At 48.1% G+C, this 22,695-nt stretch overlaps 1 protein-coding gene and 1 long non-coding RNA gene across 3 annotated transcripts in view; one reads left to right on the forward strand and one right to left on the reverse strand.

The window, feature by feature from the left end:
* The window catches only part of C8H1orf21 (chromosome 8 C1orf21 homolog), a 224,190-nt gene extending 219,839 nt beyond the window's left edge, over window positions 1-4,351 (reverse strand). The window contains exon 1 of one of the 2 annotated variants that reach the window (XM_045026474.1): window positions 3,928-4,351. The gene's annotated coding sequence lies outside the window, so the exon portion shown is untranslated. The remainder of the gene's footprint in view (window positions 1-3,927) is intronic. The other variant, XM_045026473.1, reaches the window with a different exon arrangement.
* Window positions 4,124-22,695, forward strand: part of LOC123375520 — a 35,765-nt gene continuing 17,193 nt past the window's right edge. The window contains exons 1-2 of the long non-coding RNA XR_006581498.1: window positions 4,124-4,545; window positions 21,256-21,389. This is a non-coding gene — a long non-coding RNA (uncharacterized LOC123375520). The remainder of the gene's footprint in view (window positions 4,546-21,255; window positions 21,390-22,695) is intronic.

Raw genomic sequence — 22,695 nt, forward strand, 5'->3', positions numbered from 1 at the left:
CCTGCAAGAAAATTTGCTTTTAAAATTATTTGCTTTTAAAATTACAACTGTATTACAGGGCTTTGGTATTGCACTACACATTGTCCCCGCTCAGAGGGTCCTACATCACGGGACAATATCCTCTAACCCAGACAGTCCTCATCTATATTGCAATCTATTTATAAAGGGCACCTGGTACACCACATAATCTTAACTGCACACATGACAACCCAATAATGCTCTAATATATTTGCATGAATATTGTGGCACCCATTTATGTAGGACCACGCATGCTGCATAGATGAGACGCAACCAGAGAAGAATGAAGGGTCAGCCTAGTTTGAATGCATAGTTGCTTTGGTGGGTTTATGTCCAAAACTTAATGCTGTTCCATTAATTTCTGATAAAGGATGTTCAGGGGCATGGAGACAGTGACTACATGGGCTCTATCCTACCTCCACCGAAGCCAATGGCCAAACTCCCATTAACTTCTATGGGAGCAGACTGAGCCCCATGTCAAGATGAAAATCAAAATGAAACTATAACTTGCATTGGCAACAATAAAATCATCCCATTCTCCCTCAAAAAGAAATGACACTATCACATAGGATAATAAGATCTTTGGAACAAGGCCTATGTTTACCTTTAAATTTGTACAGCACCTAACGCAACAGGGCCCCCAAACCCAACTGGATGTTACTTAGCATCTAGAAGCCACAATCATGGATCATGACTCCACTGTGCTAGACACTGTACAAACACGGGGGGGGGGGGAATTCATTCCTCCGAACTACTGTACTGCCCATAAGATAATTCATATTAAATAATTATAGCTCCCCTCTTTTCCATTACATTAAGTTCAAGCTTCTTGGCCCCACCTTCCAGGCCTTTCACAATTCTGTTCTTCCCTTCTTATCTGTTCATGTCTCTTATCAATTCCCAAACTCAGCTCCACCAATGATGCCAGGTTTGAATGTCTACTTCTCCCACAGCCATCTTCACATCTTTCACCCTGCTCCCAGGCATGGACCTTCCTCCCTGAACTGATCCATAAGACCACTCCTTCAAATAGCTCCTCCAACCACACTTCTTCCGTGACAACTACAAGAAACTGGCTAATTCATAATGTTGCGGGGTTGCCAAGTACGGCTGATGTATATTAATTTTAAACAAAACCACACCTTTGATGGTATGCTGCTTGTCATCTTAGGCCCCGATCCTTCACTGTGATCAGTATGTGCCCACATGGAGCCCCACTCAAGGCAATCAGACTCCACACAATTTCAGGGATCTGCTCACATGCAATAGCTTACATGGTTGGGGCTTTTGGAGCAGGCACTAACTCTACCTGTGAGCGTGGACGGTGCCAACACATGATTGGTGCTACTGGAATACATATAATCAGTAACACTACAGAATGATAAAGACATAGAAGTTTGTTCTAAATGTGATTTTGAATATGCAACAATGTCCTTTTAAACATGTTTTTGTAAAGTATTTTCAACAATAAAGTACAGCACACACCTCAACTGTATTAATATTAATTCTAATCTATTGTGTTATGCTGAATTTGTTTACCTAAAGTTGAACAATCATGTCAACCTTTGTTAGTGTGATTGCACAACAAACTACATTAGACTTGAACAACTAAGCTGCTCTCTCTCCAGGAAAGATATATAGAAGTTGCTCACTTTTAGTAACACCATTCTTTTAAATTCAGTATGCAACACACAATGATATTATGCAGAACAAAAGCAAAATTTTAGTACCAGGTAAATGCTTTCTTAACTATGTACTGTACAAAACATGACAGTGTGCAGATGCTGTGTAATATTCTCACACCCAGTGTACGCTGTAAGGCACAAGATAAAGCAGAATGTTTTCAACCACTGAACGTTATTGCATAATAAAAGCACATCCTGTTGTATCTTGTTCCAACTATAATATTAAAGTCAACTATACAACAAGGATTTTCAAAATAAATGATTGCACATATAAAAATAAAATCCATAATTTACACATCATGTAAGCTAAAAAGGTATCATTCAAGTGTTTGACATCACAGGTGTAAATTACAGCTTTAACCATACCCATGCAAAATTCCTTTGGCTTTCCCACCCTAGAATGAGCATGACTGCCATTTCTGACACTTTTCATCCATGTCTGTGCATTTTGTAAATAAACAGACACAGTAAATACCTCCCAAGATATACTCTATGTTTAAATGCTGTTCAATCAATGGCAGAGCACTGAAAAGGTTTTTTTAATATCATAATGAAGTATTAATTAAAATAAACACCAAAGCCAAACATAATTTGGCATCCCGTAACATAAGGAAGGGCAATAGCAAGGCTACAGTGCTCTGAGCTTCTAGTTACCCCTAGTTCACTAGTCCACATCCAGGTCAGCAGAAGCCAAGAGTCATTACTAGGGGTCTATACAAAACCAGCTGTTTGCCTCAGTCTAGTTTCTAATGCACAGACATTCACATAACAAAAGTCATCATCACGACTGACACCCTTACTGGCAGCCTCAGCAGAGAAGCAAAGGACTGGACACACATAAGCAAACTACCCTCTAACCCAGTGGTTTACAACCTATTTACCATTGTAAGCCACAAATGCAGCGCTCTATGTGTTATGTGGGCTACATCCACATAAATATATTTACTACCTGTATGGCCCTGAGGATGTCACACAGGCCGCAGCTGTATGCTGATTGGGACACAAGCAGCCCACGGGTTGAGAACTACTGCTCTAACCTGTATAGGTGATCCGTTTAAGTATTGTTGGGGCTCCAAAGGAAAGGTGGCCAACTCTAGCTCTGCCCCAGGCAAACTGGCAAATATCCACTCCTACCAGCCTGCAGTCACCCTTGCAGATAGTTACTGATTATTCTGCTGCCCCCAAGGCAACTGCCTTCTCTGCCTCTCTAGCAGAACCAACTCTATGGGGGGGGAATAAGGGGGAGGCTGCATTACTTCTGTCCATGTTGATCCCACTCTGCAAATCAACTGAAAACTGTCTCCAGAATCGTTAGCCAGCGCTAAAGTGACCATTGCAATGTATATTAGGAGTCTGACATCACATGAGGGTAAGCACAGTCTGACATCTACAGTTAAGTCAGTGATGGTGTAAGTGCTGGCTGCGTTACAGCCGTTGGATGTTGCAATGCATTTTCTGTTAAACATTAAAAATGATATTTTAAAAAAAATCATTATGGAGGTCCTCTCCCTGGACATCCATTCCTTATGAGGATAAGAAATCTCCAGCCAATTATTTATATTGTCTAACTCCTGTGATCTGAGAACAATCCACAGAACATTAGTGTCTTACTTAAGATATTAATGTACACTTCAGCTACACATGCTATGGCCAGATCCTTTAAGAATGGGTTGTAAAGCAATCTAGATTAAAAACGGACACAAAACCAGCAACATGCAGAGGAGAGGAACACACAAACCCCCGAATCCTCTCTCTGGTCCAGGGGCACTTTGCAAACTGCAGAGGAGGAATGAAATCTGTTCCAGCCAGCCTACCTATCACGGATATGAATAATACATGGGGGGAAGAGGAATCTCAGAGGCACAGAAATGAGCACATAATAGGTCAGCCTTTGGGGGGCGGATAAGGCAAAGGGGGATCCCCCAGCTCCTGCACCCACAGGCGGCTGCAGGGAGCGGAATCGCCCTGGAAACTCGGCTTGGGGAGGTGGGCGGGTTCCACCGCTTCAGCTCGCAAAGGGCAGCGGCAAATGCGATGGCCAGGCCTCCGAGGGGCTGCAGGAGGCGGCGGAGGCAGCATCTCTGCCCCCTTCCCCAGCAGCTCGGCACCCGCTCCAGCGCCTCCCCGCTCCCCACCGTGCAGGCCTCCCCACCAGGCCCCCGGGGGAGGCTTCGCCGCAACTAGCTCCCGACGCAGGGGAGCGGGGAGACGGGGCAACACTCACCTCAGGGGCCGCCGAGCCCCTCCGCCTCCTGCCGGGTCGGCTGGGGCAGGTCCCCCAGTCCCGGGGCGGCGGGAGGGCCGGGCCGGGAGACGAGCAGCTCCAACTCCGTGAGACGGCTCCGTGGGGCGCTCCCGGCGGCGGCAGCGGAGCGGCCTCTCCGGGCAGCAGGGGGCGGGACCGACCGGGGAAGGGGAGGGGCAGCGAGGGCGCGCTCCGCCCGGTCAGGCAGGGCGGGGAGAGGGAGGGAGGGAGGAAATTAAGAGACAGGGATGGAGGGAGAGGGAAGGGGCAGGAAGAGGCCTGGCTGAAGCGGGGGAGCGAAACGGGGGGAAATGTGCTGTCCCCGCCCTTCTTCTCTTGCTTGCTGCCCCTCTTCCCCCTCCCTGGCTCCCTCCTTTCCCGCCCAATAGCTCCTCATGCCCCCGGCCCTGGCTCTGCCCTGGGGCAGCACTAGGGGAAATGGGATGAACGAGGAACAAAGGCAGAGAACGCTCCAGAAGAACGTTCCCCCCCGACGGGGGCAGATGGACGAGGCTGTGGCATGATCTCCCGAGGGGAATGGAAGGGGCCCCAGTGTCTGGGGTGTTTAAAAGTAGAAGGGACTCTGGAAAGCCCACGGTAAGCGCCAGTCTACACTGGCTGCAAAGAGCTGAAACTACCTGAAAGGCAGTGTGGTCTAGTGACTAGGGCACTGAAGTAGGACTCAGGAGATGGGGTGCTGGAACGAGGGGCGCTGGGAGTGCAGTAGCACCCTCTGACTTTAAGTGGTGTCCATCATGTACTGGGTTTACAGTTTTGTTCAATGGCTTTCAGCACCCCCATTATAAACTTGTTCCAATGCCGCTGAAACTGGGGATTTAGTCCCAGCTTCGTTGGGTGACCTTGGGCAAGTCACTTCATCTCTCTGTGCCTTGGGTTTCCTTCCCACCCTTTATCTGTTTTGTGTCCTTCCACTGTAAACTTTTCAAGGGAGGGCCCCTCTTATTTTATATATGTACAGTGGCTTTCTACCTGTGCAGACTGCTGTACCCCTTTCAGGAGTCTGCTTTGTCTTGCATACCTGAAGTGTCAACTCACTTTAAAATGACTTGCTTACAAAATAAGACATAAAAAGACAAAAGTGTCACAGCAGACTACTATTGAAAAATTGCTTACTTTCTCATTTTTACCATATAATTATAAAATAAATTGATTGGCATATCAATATCATACTTACATGTATATTACATACATAGTATATAGAGCAGTATAAACAAGTCATTGTATGAAATTTTAGATTGTACTGCGTTGGCTAGTGCTTTTTATGTAGCCTGTTGTAAAACTAGGCAAATATCTAGATGAGTTGATGTACCCCTTGGAAGACATCTGCATACCCCCTGGTTGAGAACCAGTAGCCTAGCACACTGAGGCCTTGATCTTTGTTGGAAGGTGTCTAGGTGATCATGAAATATAAACATTGCAGTAATGGACAAATAATGCTTCTTAGCCTTTGTAACTGGATAATACCAAAATTAGAGGAAGGAGAACATCAGCTGGATGTTGCTACTAAAATGATCAGCAGTGAATTACTATTAATAATTCTCAGTGCTTTTAATCGTTAGATCTCAAAGCTCTCAGAAAGTGATGAAATTTCTACATGCAGTTGTCCTCTTCCTGAGTGGGGTAAACTTTAAAGAATACATGAGTGTGCTATGCCCTCTACACCATCAGATACCAGGACCAATTCACAGTCCATGTCATAGTCTTTAAAGCTCTTATTATGGGCCTGAACCAGGTTACTTCAATGACTGCCTTGTCATTTGCAAGCTCTCCTCCCTGAGACAACTGTGATCATCAGGGACAGAGATATTCCATTTGCCCACTGTGAGACTGTCAGGAGCTGGAAGCAATGCATATATAGTGGGAGGTCTCTCTTTATGTAATCCACCCTGAATCTTTCACAGCTGGGGTCCTATTGCAATTAAATCACCAGATCAAGGGGTGGGGGAGGCAGGAGAGCAATATCTCCTATGTCACAAGCAACTCTGAGCCCAACTTTCATTAAAGGGCCAGATAGCCTCTGACAGGGCCCTTCTGCAGTAAAACTCACAAATAGAACCCTCCATGAGACTTTCCATAAGAACTCACCATCTTCACAGAGATCCCCTTTCCCCTCACATTGCCCTGTTGGGTGGGAGTAGGGTTTGCCACCCTCCTGTATAAAAGTCCATGAGGCCTGCCCCCTAACTTCTTGATCAGAATGCTAGGCCATCCACATGGAATCTCTGTGCCTCTGTCCAGGTTCTGGCCCTTGGCAGTTCAGTGCCACTGGCTTTGGCTATCCCTGGGGGATTCTAGAGAAAAGATAATATAGCTTGAGCCATGTTTGTCATCTGTTCTGAGTAAACTCCATGGGTCTGTAGAAGGAAGAAAGTGCATCCCCATAGGCTCTATCCACAGGGCCATCTCCAGGGGAGTGTGGGGCCCGGGACAAATCAGATCCCGACCGCTTGGGGGTGCTGGTCTGCATCGGCGGCTGGGCTGGTGGGACGGATCTGGCCTGGTGCTGGGCTGCCTACTGCTGCTGGCAGTTGCCAGCGCCTATCGCGGGGCTATTGTTGGTCACAGTGGCTCAGAACTCCAGCCAAGGCGGGGGCCTTGCTGCACCGAAATGTGGGCAGCAGAACCCCAGTTGTGTGGGGCAGCAGCCAGGATCCTGGTCGCAGGACAGCAGCAGAGATCCAGGGTGTGAGGCAGCAGCCGGGACCCCAGGCACGGGGCTGTCAGCCGGGAGCCCAGGGGTGCTGCAGCACCCTTCACACCCCTAGTTCCCTTACCTATGTCTTCCGGAACCAACCAGGCTGGCCAATCGCACCGGCCCATGGGGCCCCCCAAAGCGCGGGGCCTGGAGCAGACACCCCAATAGCAGACACTCTGTCTATCCAGGCCAGCCCACCCATCACTCCAGCACATCCAGTTCTCCCACCATTCACGCACTGTGGACCCTGGATACAGAGAACACCCTCTGCAGGGCCAGGACTCTGGGGATGGCACTGTAGAAGTGGCTGAGCTTCCTTTCTTCATGGGGGGTGGGGGGTGAAATCTGCATGTGAAAGGGTTCCCTGAAGTCACAGATCTTGGGGGGATAACCTGGGCCTCTATCTTTTGTGCACAGAATTGCCCTTGTAAGTGACCAAACTGCACACACAAATGCTGGTGCATGCAAAATCAGAGACCAAGTAATGACATTTTGGCCTGATGTGATCCCATTGCTGAGCTGCTTTTATCTCTGATGCACAAACCTAGCTGCCTTGGCACACCGTAAGACATAGTGTGAATGAAGTAGTTAAAAACCAAAGTGCCAATGTTAATTTCAATTTCATTTTAAAAAGTCAAGAGAAAAGGACAAATTAATTAGTGGGAACATATTTTCAGAAGCTGCTATAAAAACTGCACAATTACTTTACAAGATCCTTTTAAATTACTTTTGCATGGAACAAAAAAGTAGGAAGGGTGTGTTTTTAGAAACAACTTTACTATTGTTTAATGGGTGGTTATTGAGGCTTTTCATTTTTAATTAAGGATCCACTCTTAATTAAATCATCTCTTTCAGCATCCTGTGATGTGACTATTTCAAAATTTCAGCATCATATAAGCAGAATATGTTGTGTAGTCAGTCTGCAGTATTCAGATGCCTCTGGGTTAGAGCATTTTGTAAGTAAAAATATATTATTATGCCATCTAACTATTACCTATCACCAGTGATTTATTTGTGAAATTCCTAGAGGGAGGAAGCCGCATAGAAATGTCTCAAAGCTGTGGACCGAGGTAAATAATGTGTCATAATATATGTAGCAAACAGTAATGCAAACCACATAATATATGCAGAAAGGAGTGGAGGAAATACAGTCCCCTTGCAGGCTAGAAAGTTACCCAACATCTAGAGCCATGGGATAGATAGTTTAGAGGGGTGGGAGCCTAGAGGAGGATTTTTTTGGCTTCCCCCTCTTACAACTAAAGCACTGCCTGTCCCTGTCAAGATGCCTCCTTTACAACACAAGCTTCACTATGCATAAATGTGGGGATGCATTTATTCCTCAAATGGCAGCCCTGTGCCTCCCTTGCCAATCCTGTCTCAGAAGGAGACAATCTCGCTCTCTCACTTCTGGATGATTCATTCACTGTGCAGACAGTGCTGATAGAGAGGAGACAGGCTTGTGTGTAATGCCTGAACTGGGCAGTAGCCAGAGGCAGCTCCAGCAGCACAGCTGTGCCTTTGCTGCCTGTTATCCAGGTCAGGCTGTGTGTGCCAGTCAGTCACTCAGTCTGTCTTGTCTCTCCCACCACAAGCAGTGACTAAGCAGAGAAAGGTCTGTATCCTTCTCTCCCCAGCCCCTTTAGTGTGTGAGTGATTGAGAAACCAGTCAGTCTCTTTCCATGCCATCCTGAGTGTCTGGCTGAGCAGAGTGATATCCCCTGCCTGTTCTTGGCTGTTCTTCCCTTCTAACCCAGGGATGGAAATGAGCAGGATCAGGTCACTTTGGTGTTCCAGTGCTTCTCTGGTGGCCCCCAGCAGTTTCTGCAGAATTTGTTGTCATTTAAAAATCACTATATCCGTAGCCCTTCTTGCTATAAAGAAAACCCTCCAAGCGTGAATCAATGCCATTCAGTCTTGTTGGGCCTGTTTACATTAGGCAAGTGTACCACTGCAGGGACAGTAATTACATTAAATTGCTGGTTGTGCTGCTTGTATATGCAGTAACTCAGGTTTTGGAACACCCATATTGGCATGTCCATGCTCAGTGCACTCTAGACACCATTATTCTACCAGGGAGTGCAGCACTCTGAAAGGAACCTGGGAGGACTGGTTGTACAGGTGCAACTACAGTGCCTGTGACTTCCTGTCCACACTGGAGGGAAAAAACAATACACTGTTGCAGCTGAGTATGAGCTAATGATTTTCTCTGTGGTAATGCAACTAATCAATGTTCTAACATATTTACTGCTCTGTGCAGTATTTTGAAGGTATTGCACCCTACATTTGATAGCAATTACTTTTTACCTATTGTAGGTAGGCCTGTATGTCTATAAAAATTCTAATGTTTAAATCTGAGAGTCATTAATTGCTCTCTTCATCTCAATAGAACCTTGACTCTGAAACATAATAGTGCCATTTTCCCATCTGAGCTGTTTATAGAGAACCAATCACTGTAGTATATAAACACTGAACATAGTCAAATAAGAGTTGATAAGAACTCTGATTTCCCATTTCTGGAGATTCATCATTTGGATTTTGCTCTATGTTTCATGTGGGAGTTTTTTTACTGAATTTCCATCACCCCTCTTATTGCTGGCTGGCTTTTGCAAATAAAAAAAGATGGGTTTGGCATTGGACTGTGGAAATGGTTAAATCAGAGTGCACTCGCCGAAAGAGCATTCCACTATGTAGGTCACTATAACTGTCGCTCTGGGGTGTAAAAAATTCACACCCCTGAATGGCACAGTTAAACTGACCTAACCCCCCTCCCCCCCCCAATGTAGATTGCACTAGGTTGACCAGAGAATTTTAAGTGTAGACAAGTCCTTTGTTTCAGAAGAACTGACGTAAAAACAGGGAAGCTACTCCAAGAGTACAAACGTTCTCTGCTCTGCCAGGGAGGTTCCATTTTACAAAAAAAGTGATGATTACACTGTCTAGTGCATATTACTAACCCTTTTCAAATGGTATTTTGCACTTGCAGGGTGGATAAGATATGATTGCTACATAGCTATACATCAGGGGTCGGCAACCTTTCAGAAGTGGTGTGCCAAATCTTCACTTATTCACTTTAACTTAAGGTTTCGTGTACTGGTAATACATTTTAACGTTTTTTAGAAGGTCTCGCTCTATAAGTCTATTTTATGTAACTAAACTATTATTGTTTGTAAAGTAAACAAGGTTTTCAAAATGTTTAAGAAGCTTCATTTAAAATTAAATTAAAACCCCTGCTGCTGGCCTGGGGTTCCATTCACCTAGTTCATCAGCAGGCTGAGCAGGGTCTGCGGGACCCTGGCTGGCAAGAGGCCGGCAGCTGGGACCCCAGACTGGCAGCGGGCTGAGTGGGGCTGGCAGCCGGGACCCCAGACCACCAGTGGGCTGAGCGGCTCAGCCTGCTGCCAGTCTGGGGTTCTGTCTGCCGGCTCCTGCCAGCCGGAGTTCCGGTTGCTGGCCCCGCTCAGCCCGCTGCTGGTGTGGGGTCCCAGCCCTGCTCACATAGAGTGGGTACCTACCTTCTCCCTAGTTCAAGCCCATTCTCTTCCTCTCTCTCTGCACTGAGCTGAGGGTGAGAGTGCACTGAGCACAGGGTTGGGGGTGAAGGAGCAGGCTGGGGGTTGGGGTGCAGGGTCTGGCCAGGAGCTAGAATGAGGGAGGGGGCTCAGGGTTGGGGCAGGAGGTTTGGTTGTGGAGCGCTTACCTGGGACAGCTCCCATTTGGTGCGAGGGGTACAGGTGGGAATGTGGGGGGGTGCAAGAGTCAGGGCATGGGGTATGGGGGAGCTGGGTATGTGTGGGGGGTGCAGGAGTCAGAACAGGGGCTGGAGGTGCGTGAGGGGGTGCAGAAGTCAGGGCTGGGGTTGTGGGGGGTGCAGGGGTCAGGGTAGAGGACTGGGTGTGTGAGAGGGTGCAGGGGTCAGCAGAGGGCTGGGTGTGGGGGGGGTCAGGGCAGAGGGCTGGGTGTGTGGGGAGGGTGCAGGGGTCAGGACAGAGGGCTGGGTGTGTGGGGGGCATTCAGGGGTCAGGGCAGAGGGCTGGGGTGCTTGGCTCATGGGGGTGCTCCCAGCCCCCTACTGTGAGTGGCTCATGGCGGGGGGCTGGAGGGGACATGCCCCATCCCCACCCTTTCCCCAAGGCTCTATCCCACCTCTTCTCTGCCTCCTCCCCGGAGCAGCAAACATGCTGTGGCTCTGCTTCTCCCCCTCCCCCTCCCCCTTGCAAGGGTGATCAGCTGATCGGCACAGGGAAGGAGAGGAGGGGGGCAGGAAAGTAGCATGCTGGGGAAAGAAGCGGGGCAGGTGGGAGCTTGGCTGCTGGCAGGACCAAGCTTCTGCCTCCAGCCCGCTGCCATTCTGGGGTTTCGGCCGCGGGCTTCTGCCAGCCTGGGGTTCCTTCCCCCAGGCCAGCAGCAGGCGCTGAGTGGGACCGGCGGCGGGACCCCAGCTGGCATGGGCCAGCAGCGGGAACCCCAGAGTGGCAGTGGGCTGAGTGGCTCAGCCCGCCCCGCGTGCCATCAAAAATCGGCTTGCGTGCCACCTTTGGGGTGCATGCTGTAGGTTGCCGACCCTTGCTATGCATTGTTTCAGATATTACTGACCATATAAGAGCAGCATAAACTAAACATATTTTGTTTAGTCTCTGAGACCAAACTTCTGGGTTTTTTTTAATCCTGATGCTATTGGAGCAGCTAGCTAATCTTTCTGCAAATTATTTACATGTAAATCAATGTTCTCACCCACACATGCTTGTTTTTTAATGTTTGTTGAGTGGACTAGTACAATAACCGCTTCACAGTCTTTTCTAAAAGCAGAAAGGAACAAATCCTCTATTTTTAGTGGTCTTTCTTAGTCACTTCTTAGCTGAGGCACTGAATCTGATGCATCTTTTAGAGGAAATTGGAAAATGATAAAATGTGGATCAAAGTTATAGTGTTATGTACATATTTAACACTAACGTAACCCCCCACTCCCTCACTGTGATGCTCTGTCCCCCTATAGTGGTAAGCCACATGATCATGCTATAGTCTTAGCTAATAGACCTGAGTCAGAATAATTAAACAGAGACCTATAGCATGGCTGCTCCAGGAACTGCAGAGAAGCAATTTCCTATTGACTTGTACTGTAGGAAGTAGACTAGGTTGAATGCCAGACTTAATTTCTCCCATGTAAAGCTGCAGGGGCTCTAAGCGCTGCAAGGGTGATGTCTTATCTCTTGTGAGGTGAATGGGAAGAAATCTGCCATTGTTCTCAATGGTACAGGACCAAGAGGCCCTCATCAGACAAAACTCCTATTGAAGTCAGTGTAAGTTCAGCTCATTTAGGCCCAAAGCCAGCACAAACTTCAAGGGAACTTAGCACATGCTTAAACGTAAGTGCTTTCCTGACTTGGTATCTTACAGACCATGGAATCTTGCTTTGAGTTATTGTTAGGGCTGGCCTAAACACAGTTTGTGTACCATATAGCTATTTTAATTAGGGGGGTGATTTTTACAGATATTGCTATATCGTTACAATCCTTAATGTGAATGATAAGAATAAAGGTGTTTATTCTAATGTAGTTTATTCCTGTAAGGGAGGGGAATGAGCTATACTGTTATAGAGCACATTTATAACAATATAACTGCATCCAAACTAAGATTTGTACCATCGCGGATCTGCCCATCAGAGCCATTCGCGGAGCAGCCGCTACAGACAGTACTCCCACTCCTCCACTCCAAGATCACGGTCTCATGTTCGGCACCACTCCCGATGCCATCACTCGTCCCTGTCCCGGGATAGCGGCTGATTGTATGCCAGCCCGGCCTCCCTTCGAAGTCAATAGTTGATAGGCCAGACAAGTCAGGCGGGGCAGTCTGCTCCAACGGTGCCACAGCTGGTGCCATGGTACCAGTGGGCCCCAGGGGCCCCGACAGCCCCCAGTGGTGGCTTGCTTGGTGGCCCAGCCTCCCAGAAAAGGGTCAGCTGAGTGCTCATCCCCAGTCCCACACTCAGAAGGGGACCAAGTGGTGGGAACTGTGGCACCGGTGGGGATGCAGATCACTGCACTCCCATCCTCATCCTCCCCTGATGAGGTGATCACAGCCCCTTCTCCACCCATCCCGCAGGAGGACACAAAAGCCCACCAGGAACTGTTGAAAAGGGTGGCATTAAACCTCAACCTACAAGCTGAAGAGGTGGAGGAACCCTCGGACTCACTCTTCAATGTCCTCTCGGCCTCACCACTGGCCAGGATGGCTCTCCCACTCCATGAAGAGGTGGCAAAGATCTCGAATGCTCTGTGGCAAACCCCGGCTTCCTTGCCTACCGTCTCTAAGAGGGCAAAACAGAAGTATTTTGTGCCTGCCAAGGGGCATGAGTACATGTATACCCATCCTGCCCCCAACTCTCTAGTGGTCTAGTCGGTCAACCATAGGGAGTGTCAAGGTCAACCCACTCCTATTCCTAAAAATAGGGACTCGAGGAGGCTAGATCTTTTTGGTAGAAAGATTTATTCATCTTCAAGCTTCCAAATGAGGGTGGCAAACCACCAAGTCCTGCTGGGTAGATATGATTTCAATTTGTGGAGCTCAATGCCCAAATTTGCAGATTCTCTCCAGGAGCAGGATAAGAACGAGTTCAAGGCTCTGGTTGAGGAAGGCTTGGCTGTCGCCAGGGTGGCCCTTCAGGCAGCCTTGGACGCTGCGGATATGGCTGCAAGATCTATGGCCTCCATGGTGTCCATGAGGAGAGCATCGTGGCTCCTGCTGTCTGGATTGTCCAGCACAGCACTTCCGTACGATGGCAAGGCCCTGTTTGTGGAACAAACAGACGTGAAGTTACATGGTCTGAAGGACTCTTATACAACATTAAAGACCCTCAGCCTCCATGTCCCGGCCTCAGCCAGGACCAAGTTCAAACCGCAGCAGGCTCCCAGTCAGGCCACCCATTCCAGATATGAGCCCGCTTATAAAAAATCAAGGGACTATAAAAAGTGCCCTCAAAGGCTGGGCCCTCTAAGGGCAAGCAGGCAGGTAAGCACCAAACTTGATAGGACACCCATGGGCGTCTTACCAGTTCGTACCAGGGATCCACCCGACCTTCCCTTCTCCAACCGGTTATGTACTTTCCTCCCGGAGTGGTCACAACTGACCTCAGACCGATGGGTCCTCAACACCATCTCCCGGGGCTACACCCTCCAGTTTCTTTCTACCCCACTCACCCCCCTCCCTCGTCCCTCTTCAGGGACCCTTCTCACGAGACCTTACTCAAGCAGGAGGTGGGGCATCTCCTTGGCTTAGGAGCGGTGGAGGTGGTGCCAGCGGAGTTCAGACGCAGAAGGTACTACTCCTGCTATTTCCTTATCCCGAAGACCAAATGGGGGCTCAGGCCCATCCTGGACCTGCAAGGCCTGAACCAGGACATGATAAAGCTCAAGTTTTGCATGGTGTCTCTGGCCTCCATCATCCCTTCCCTGGATCCTGGAGATTGGTACGGCACCCTTGATCTACAGGACACACACTTCCACATTCATATATGCGAGGGCCACAGGCGTTTTCTCCGCTTCACGGTAGGGCAGGAGCACTACCTGTTCACTGTCCTCCTGTCTGGCCTGTCGACAGCTCCCAGAGTCTTCACAAAGTGTATGTCTGTGGTAGCAGCCTACCTCAGGCATCGGGGGGTCCAGATCTTTCCCTACCTCAACGACTGATTGGGCACAGGCAGCTCCAGGTCACAGATACAGGATCACATAACACTCCTCCTGTCTATGTGCACCACACTGGGGCTGCTGGTAAACAACACCCAGTCCACATTGGTACCGGTGTAACGGATAGAGTTCATTGGGGTGATTCTGAGTGTGACGTCGGCCAGAACGTGCCTCCAACTCCTGGGTCATATGTCAGCGTGCACTTCCGTGATTCATCACCCCAGACTCAGGATGCAGCCCCTTCAGCTCTGGTTGGCCTCGGTATTCTCCCAGTCCAGAGATAGGATGGACATGGTCCTTACTGTGCCTGAACCGGTAATAGCCTCCCTACACTGGTGGTCCTCCCCGGGGAACATGCTCCAAGGGGTCCCGTTCAGGGCCTGGTCCCTGACTGTGGAGTTGGTGTCCGATGTGTGGGACTTGGGGTGGGGAGCCCACGTGGGAAACCTCCAGACCCAAGGTATGTGGTCCGTGTAGGACCTTGCCCTAAACATAAATGTCAAGAAGCTCAGGGCAGTCCGTCTAGCCTTCATGGCCTTCCGCTCATGCCTAGTGGGCAGAGTGGGCAGGGTCCTCACAGAGAACACAGCCTCGATGTTCTACATCAACAGGCAAGGCAGGGTCCGCTCCTCAGCTCTTTGCCAGGAAGCCCTCAGGCTGTGGGACGTTTGCATAGCCCACGATATCTACTTGAAAGCCAACCACTTACCGGGTGTCTGGAAGTCTGGGGAGGACCGGCTGAGCCGGGATTTCTCCTCTCGGCACGACTGGTCGCTGCACCCAGAGGTGGTGCACAGGATTTTCCAAACGTGGGGCACTCCCCCGTGTGGACCTTTTCATGACCTGGCAGAAACACCGGTGTCCCTGCTTCTGCTCCAGGGGAGGGTTGGGTGTGTGCGCGATCTCTGAAGCCTTCCTCCTGTCCCGGGTGGGTCAGCTTTTCTATGCCTTTCCTCCAATCCCACTGATCGGCAAGGTCTTGGAAAAGATAAAAACGGACAGGACCCGTGTCCTCCTGATCGCCCCGGCATGGCCCAGACAACATTGCTACGGGACTGTCACGAGCTTGGCAGTCACCCTGCCGTGGCTGTTGCCAACCCGTCCAGACCTGCTCTCCCAGGACCAAGGTCATCTCCTCCACCCAAACCTAGCAGCTCTCCACCTCACGGCTTGGCTGCTCAATGGTTAGGCTGGGAAGAGAGGACTTGCTCGGAAGGAGTTCAGCATATCCTTCTGGAGAGCAGGAGGCCCTCCACGTGTCAGGCCTACCTGGCGAAGTGGTCTCAGTTTTCCTGGTGGGCCGCTGATCGGGGCATCTCCCCTATGGCTGCTCCGATCCAGCTTATACTAGACTACCTCCTTCATCTTAGAGTCCAGGGCCTAGCGCCCTCATCCGTCAAGGTGCACCTGGCAGCCACATCGGCCTTCCACCCGCCAGTGCAGGGCCACACGATATTCTCTCATGCCACGACAGGTCGATTCCTTAAGGGCTTGGATCACCTCTTTCAGTATGTTAGACACCCAGTCCTCCAGTGGGACCTGAACTTGGTGCTGGCCAGGTTAACTGGACCTCCATTTGAGCCGCTTTCTATGTGCTCCTGGTCACATCTCTTGTGGAAAGTAGCCTTTCTGGTGGTGATCACGTCCACTAGACGGGTCTCGGAGCTCCGGGCCCTGACCTCCGAACCACGATACATGGTGTTCCATAAGGATAAGGTCCAGCTCCGCCCACACCCTTCGTTCCTCCCTAAAGTGGTCTCCACCTATCATATGGACCAGGACATTTTCCTGCTGGTGCTCTGTCCCAAACCCCATGCATCCAGTGAGGAGCACTGTCTCCACATGCTGGATGTAAGACAGGCTTTGGCTTTTTACCTGGAACATACAAAATCGTTCAGGAAGTCTTCGCAACTACTGTTCATTGCCATGGCTGAATACATGAAAGGTCGGCCGATCTCTAGTCAGCGGCTCTCCAACTAGATCACCTCGTGTATCCGTACTTGTTATGACCTGGCAAGAGTTCCCCCGCCACCGATTGTGAGGGCGCACTCGAATAGGACGTAGGCCTAGTTAGCTGCCTTTCTGGCCCATGTCCCTATTCAGGACATTTGTTGGGCTGCCACATGGTCATCGGTTCACATGTTCACCTCGCATTATGCAATAGCTCCCAAACGAGGGAGGACACTGGGTTTAGCAGGGCAGTGCTCTGCTCTGAGTGTCTGTGAACTCCTACTCACCTCCAACAGATAAAGCTTGGAATCACCTATCATGGAATGCACATGAGCAATCACTCGAAGAAGAAAAGAGTTTCCTTTCCGTAACTGGTATTCTTCGAGATGTGTTGGTCATGTCCATTCCACATCCCGCCCTCCTTCCCCTCCGTCAGAGTTGTCTGGCAAGAAGGAACTGAGGGTGGGGGGAGCACGCAGCACCCCTTATATTGCACCATAGCTTCGCCACTCCAGGGGTTGCTAGGGGCGCTCCCCTATGGGTACTGCTAAGGGAAAAACTTCCAGCACCGGTGCACATGGTGAGCACGCACACCTATTGTGGAATGGACATGAGCAACACATCTCGAAGAACACTAGTTACAGAAAGGTAACTGTCTTTTCACGCATATCCAGTTATAAGCAGAATTTGCTCCTTGTAGTTTTGTGCTGAAGCCAAACCAGTAGGGACAAGTTTGGAGCTGGAGATTCAAATTCAGCCTTCAGCCCCAAAATTCAAAGCATTCAGGTGAAATGTCATGGTTTTGGCTCATCCCTCCTTAAACACCATGTTGAAATCATGCTGAAAAGTCAGTAACTAACAAAAGACAATACCAAACAGTAGCCCTATATTCTCAAAGTAAATAAGCCAGCATTGCACAGCAATGGTCTGACACAGCCCAGCTTTCAGTATTGTTGCTAGTGTTCTGATTCATCAGCACTACAGAATACCGGAGTAATTTTAGTATGGTACCAATGATCAAACAAACAATCTACTAAAACTTAAGGCCAGACAACACACTTCCAATCTGGCCCACTTTGGGGGTGGTGCTGAACTCCAGGGGCACAATCATTTCCCTAGCTTTGTAGTGGAATGGGGGCAGAGGGGCTCAGGGGAGTGTACTGATAAGCCTTTGTTCCCCAGGGTTTCCTAGTCAGCTCTACAGACTGGTGTGGAGAAGGCTGTATTATGACTCCAATCTTCCCTGTCCCCTAGTGCATGCATAGAAGGCCCCTGGAGCACAGGGAGTACCAGTGTGCTTCCCTAGCCCATGTGGAGAGTGCCAGATGTGAGCAGGTGCCTTCTACCCTCCTCTCATGCAAGGGCTGGGAAAAAGCTGGACATCTCTGAGGGGGAGGGATCCAGCTCTAAATGTAATTAGATGCACATTGCAATGAACTAACCACTGGGCAAAGGATGGCGTACGCACACACGAATGTATGTCACCAGAGGGTGTATGGAATGGAAAGGCATCTGACCTAGAAAACAAATGAGACATTTCAGCAACTGTCTTAGCAGGTGACAAAGTGGCCATCATCATCCCTCTGAACCGCACTGTTGCTAGTAGCTTTCTCAAGACAGTGAGCCACAATAGAAGTAGGTGATGAACACATTATTGCATAAAGAGTATAACATTAAACACCCAGCCAGAGGATCAAGCCAAGTAAAGAGGGAATGCAGACTTTACTCAGCAGGAGGTGAGGAGATGAAAGCCTTGCTGATAGTAGTAGGGGAAAAGAAAGCAGCTGACCTTTCTGCATCAGCTCCAGCTGTTGGGGCCTGATCATGTGATGAGATGCCCAAAAGCATCCCTGGCAGTGAACCAAGTGGAGGCACCTACCACCGGGGTGGTTTGAAAAAACAAGTTGGATTCTCTCCTAGAGTGAATGCTGCCCTGGGAATTTGAAGAAGCGACAAGCAAAACTAAATATTAACCTACCCCCAAGTACTGCATCAATGTAAAACATTTTCTGACTTAGGAAGCCTGATATGCTGCAAACAGCTGTTAATGGGTTTCTTGGTGGTTCACTTTTCTGTAAGATGTCAGCCTGTGAGGCTTACTGTGATTCAGAATTAAAAAATCCAGGTGCAATTAGGCACAACACTGGGATTTATGAAGATGCAAAGACATATGATGCAACAGCTGTGCAAAATTCTACATTCACATAGTGAGTTAGTTTTTCAATGGGCATGTAAAATATCAGTTTTTTTCATTGTCCTTGTCTTTATAAGGGGGAGGAGGATAAACCATGTATGTGCTACTCAAGTCCCTGACAATTTTGCAAGGCTGTGATTAAAAAAAACAAACATCCATTCTCTCATTCATATGTGGTGGGGGCCAGCAGGGAGTATTTCCCCATGTGAGTTGATGCCTGCACAACAGCTGTAAGATGTGAAGCTAAGCCCTGGTCTACACTGGGCGCGGGGGCGGTGTCGACCTAAGATACACTATTCGCGTAGCTGAAGTTGTGTAACTGAAGTTAGCGTATTTTAGGTCGACTTACTTGGCCGTGAAGACGGCGGCGAGTCGACTGCTGCCCCTCCCCCGTCAACTCCGCTTCCGTCTCTCGCGAGCTGGAGTTCCAGAGTCAATGGGGAGCGCTTTCGGGGATCTATTTATCCACGTCCAGACGAGACGCGATAAATCGATCCCCGATAGATTGATTTCTACCCGCTGATCCGGCAGGTAGTCAAGACCTGCCCTAAAAGACAAGCCTTTTATAAACTGTTATTTGTCAGTCCTGTAACCTATCAGCTCCGTGTTCTTAGGGAACCAAAGCGCAGCATCCAGCCTGTCTGACTCACAAAAGACCTCTCCCTGCCTCTGCTTGAACCAAAGCCGATCGGAAGAAAGACTTACAAAAAGCAATGAAAAGGCAGTGGAAGACACACCTAAATCCCTCTGGACAAGGTTGACAGGATTAAGGAAACTCCCCTAGCCTCATTTGTATCAAATATGGGACAGGGAGGCATCTCTATTAGCATACAGAATGGAGAACAGAGATTCCAAGGCAAGAACCGCACTGAACTCTGGGACCAGAAAAGCAGGGAAGCACTGCATGATGGGAAATCTCTGCTCCAGATGTTAATGAATCCTCGCCTGCACACCCCAGCTCTATAGTTATCAGACCAATTCTAGTAATGAATCCTTTATTGGTATCCAAAATACTGAAGCTGCCTAGTTGCATTGTGAGCTCCCTCGAAGGAACACCACCCATAGCCAGGAATGATCCGTTCCTATTGTCTAGCCTGAACAAAACAACTTTGGTATATCCCTGGAGCCATCAGTTTACCCATAAACAAATCTAGTGTTCTCCCTTGAACCATTGTTCTTTCCCTAAAAAAAAAACCCTACCCATGCTCAAGTAAGTGTTCTGATGCCTGGATCCAAAATCTGCATCAGTTCCATTGGGACTTCTTCTCCTGACTGATCATGGTGGGGGCTCTGCCAGTCTCCAGCACTCCAGACCCTCAGCTACCACCATCACCTGGGAACCCTTATCGATTCAAGCTTCACGGAGTGGTGAGAACCTAATTCTCTCTCTCTCTCTCTAGGTATAGCCTTCTGACCCTCACTTGTATGATCAGTTTCAGTTTTCTAAACCTGATTTTTATAATCAAATTTAAGCTACATTGAATATTATAACTGTTTTGTTTGTTTGGCTCCCCTTGTATGGTTATTACCTGGCAATAAATAACTTTCATGGTTAAGCTGGTTGCTTCTCTCTCTCTTTCTACAGCAATGCTCCTCAGACCTAAGCTAAAGATCCCTGCAGCGCCCAAAAATCCTGTGAGGTTTGCTCATCAAGTGGGTTACTACCAGAACAATTGTAACGTGAAAGTGGGGATAGGAATATGCTGAACCTCAGGCATATGAGGATGACAGCTTGTTTTTGCCACCCCCCCGAAAAAAAACCCTCCAAGAGTGAAGTGCCGAAGCAAAAAAAAAAAAGCGAGCCAAGTGCCGCCCCTGGAATGCCACCTCTAGAGTTGTGCTGCCCCAAGCACGTGCTTGGTTTGCTGATGCCTAGAGCCAGCCCTGATCATACACTTTATCCTGCATTCAGGACTGCCTGTGTTTCTCAGTGCAATATCAGGGCCCTCTCTTGCAACTGATGGGACTGACAGTGCACAACTTACTAAAGGCTTATATCTATTCCACTTCATAGGACTGTTATGCAGAAATGAGCATACAACTAAAAGCCAGGAACACCTGGGTTCTGCTCCTGGTTCTGCCACTGACTAAGATGTTCATGCATGGAATTCTTAACTGTAGTGACTCATTTTACCATTCCTCAATAAAAGGGGATAATACTATTTGCCTACCTCACAGGGGTGTTGCCAGGATTAATATACTGTATCTATGTTTGAACAGCTCTTGAAAGATATAAATCCTTAACATTATGATTTGTTTCAGAGCGCATCCTACTACTAATATATGGCATTAGTGGCAAATTCTGATCTCTATCAGACTGGTATAAATCTGAAGTAACCCCACTGATTTTAGAGCTGTGAGCAGTATTTGGCCTTTATGATAGATCAGACAAGACAAACAAATAAAGCCTGTGTACCTCGAAAGTACTAGAAAACCCCAACCTCATAAAATACATGCAGAACCTTACTCCTATTGAAACCAAAAAGTTGTAATAATGTACTTTGACAGAAAATAATATTTAAATTATAAAATCTCTTTGGAGATGGTCTATCGATAATCTCCAAGTTGTCTCTTAGCTTCACAAAGTTATTACCCAATCCTCCCTGGAGGCTGTCTTAGAAGCAGATCTGCAGTTGGGAGAAAATACAATCTTCCAGAGCTCAGGGTCTGTAAAAAAATTTTCATCTTCAGAAAAGGAGTATGTGTGTGCAGGCTTGGGTCCACTTCATCTTACCTACATTTGTATTTCTTTGATTTTATTTTTAAAGGACCATTGGAGCTGGAAGGGAATTCAAGTGTCTTTTAGTTCATTCTCCTGCATCATTGCAAGTTTGATTTTTCTATATTCCTAAGCCATCTACTTTGAGAAGCCTACAGTGTTCACACTTTTAGTTGAACTCTGGTGAGTGATACATTCTTTTAATCTTACCTCCAGTTAAAGGCATTTATTCACTTAGGACTATACAGTAGAATGTGTAGTTATCACATGCAATTACGGTATACGACACCCAGCATTTTTCTACTGTTGGTTTTGAGAAACTTGGAATTTTATAGAATATCAGGGTTGGAAGGGACCTCTGGAGATTATCTAGTCCCACTCCCTGCTCAAAGCAGGACCAATCCCCAGATAGATTTTTACCCCAGATCCCTAAGTGGCCCCCTCAAGGATTGAACTCACAACCCTGGGTTTAGCAGGCCAATGCTCAAACCACTGAGCTATCCCTCCTCTCTGTATGGAACACATTGTATCAGTTTCAAATGAATATGTAATTTGGGTTGCAAGCAGTACTTAAGAATTACGGACATTTTCCATTATTCATATTCTCCAAGTCTCTTTAGAAACAGACCTAACACTTGTTACTTTGCATTTCAAATGAAGGGGTGTCTGTGTCATGACACTAGCAATTCGGTTAATATTGACACCGTCCAAATGCCATTTGGAAAATGAGAATATTTTCATTATCTTCAGCATACTATGAAATACTGTAGCTTATCTCAAATACTGTGTGGTTTCTGTCACCATGGTATGACAACACTTCCCTACCCAACTAACCATGTTTTAGGAATGGGATGTACAAAAATACACAACACTAGACAGATTTTACTATTTTTATAATAATATTTATTTATTGCTCTTCTTTGTACTGTACACAATGATTTATACTATTGTATGATTTTCTGTTGCTCTCATCACAGTAGTATTTGAGCACCTCACAAACATTGATAGCCAGGGAGACTATGTACAGGAAACTTTCTCAGGGGGTTATGTAAGGCTTCTTTGCACTGCCACAGTGATGTAAAGGGGACTTGGTAGACTTCAGATTCAAGGTCAAAGTCTTGACTCTAACAATCACACAAACTAGTCTTTTCTGCCATTCTCTGCTATGCACGCTGTATGTGCTTGTTTGCTTCCTTAGCACAGGGCCATAACCAGGGTGGGGCGAGTGAGGCAGCCACCAAGGGTGCAACGCTACAGAGGCAGAAAAATTGGGCCAGAGGTGACACATGAGGGGGGTATGTGGGGGTCATGTGGCCCCCAGATTTTTTGGTTGCACCCCCCAACCCAAACAGGCTAGGTGACCTGTTGAGGTGAGTCGGGTGGAGGTGGTGCTCCCTTCCCGAGCCCCGCCTCCTTAGGGGGCTCATCTTGCAGTTTGAAAACCTCTGTGGGGCGGTCACATGCCTCCTCAAACCTTTATATTGTGTTC

The sequence above is a fragment of the Mauremys mutica genome, chromosome 8, assembly GCF_020497125.1.
Source record: "Mauremys mutica isolate MM-2020 ecotype Southern chromosome 8, ASM2049712v1, whole genome shotgun sequence".
Classification (NCBI taxonomy): domain Eukaryota; kingdom Metazoa; phylum Chordata; order Testudines; family Geoemydidae; genus Mauremys; species Mauremys mutica.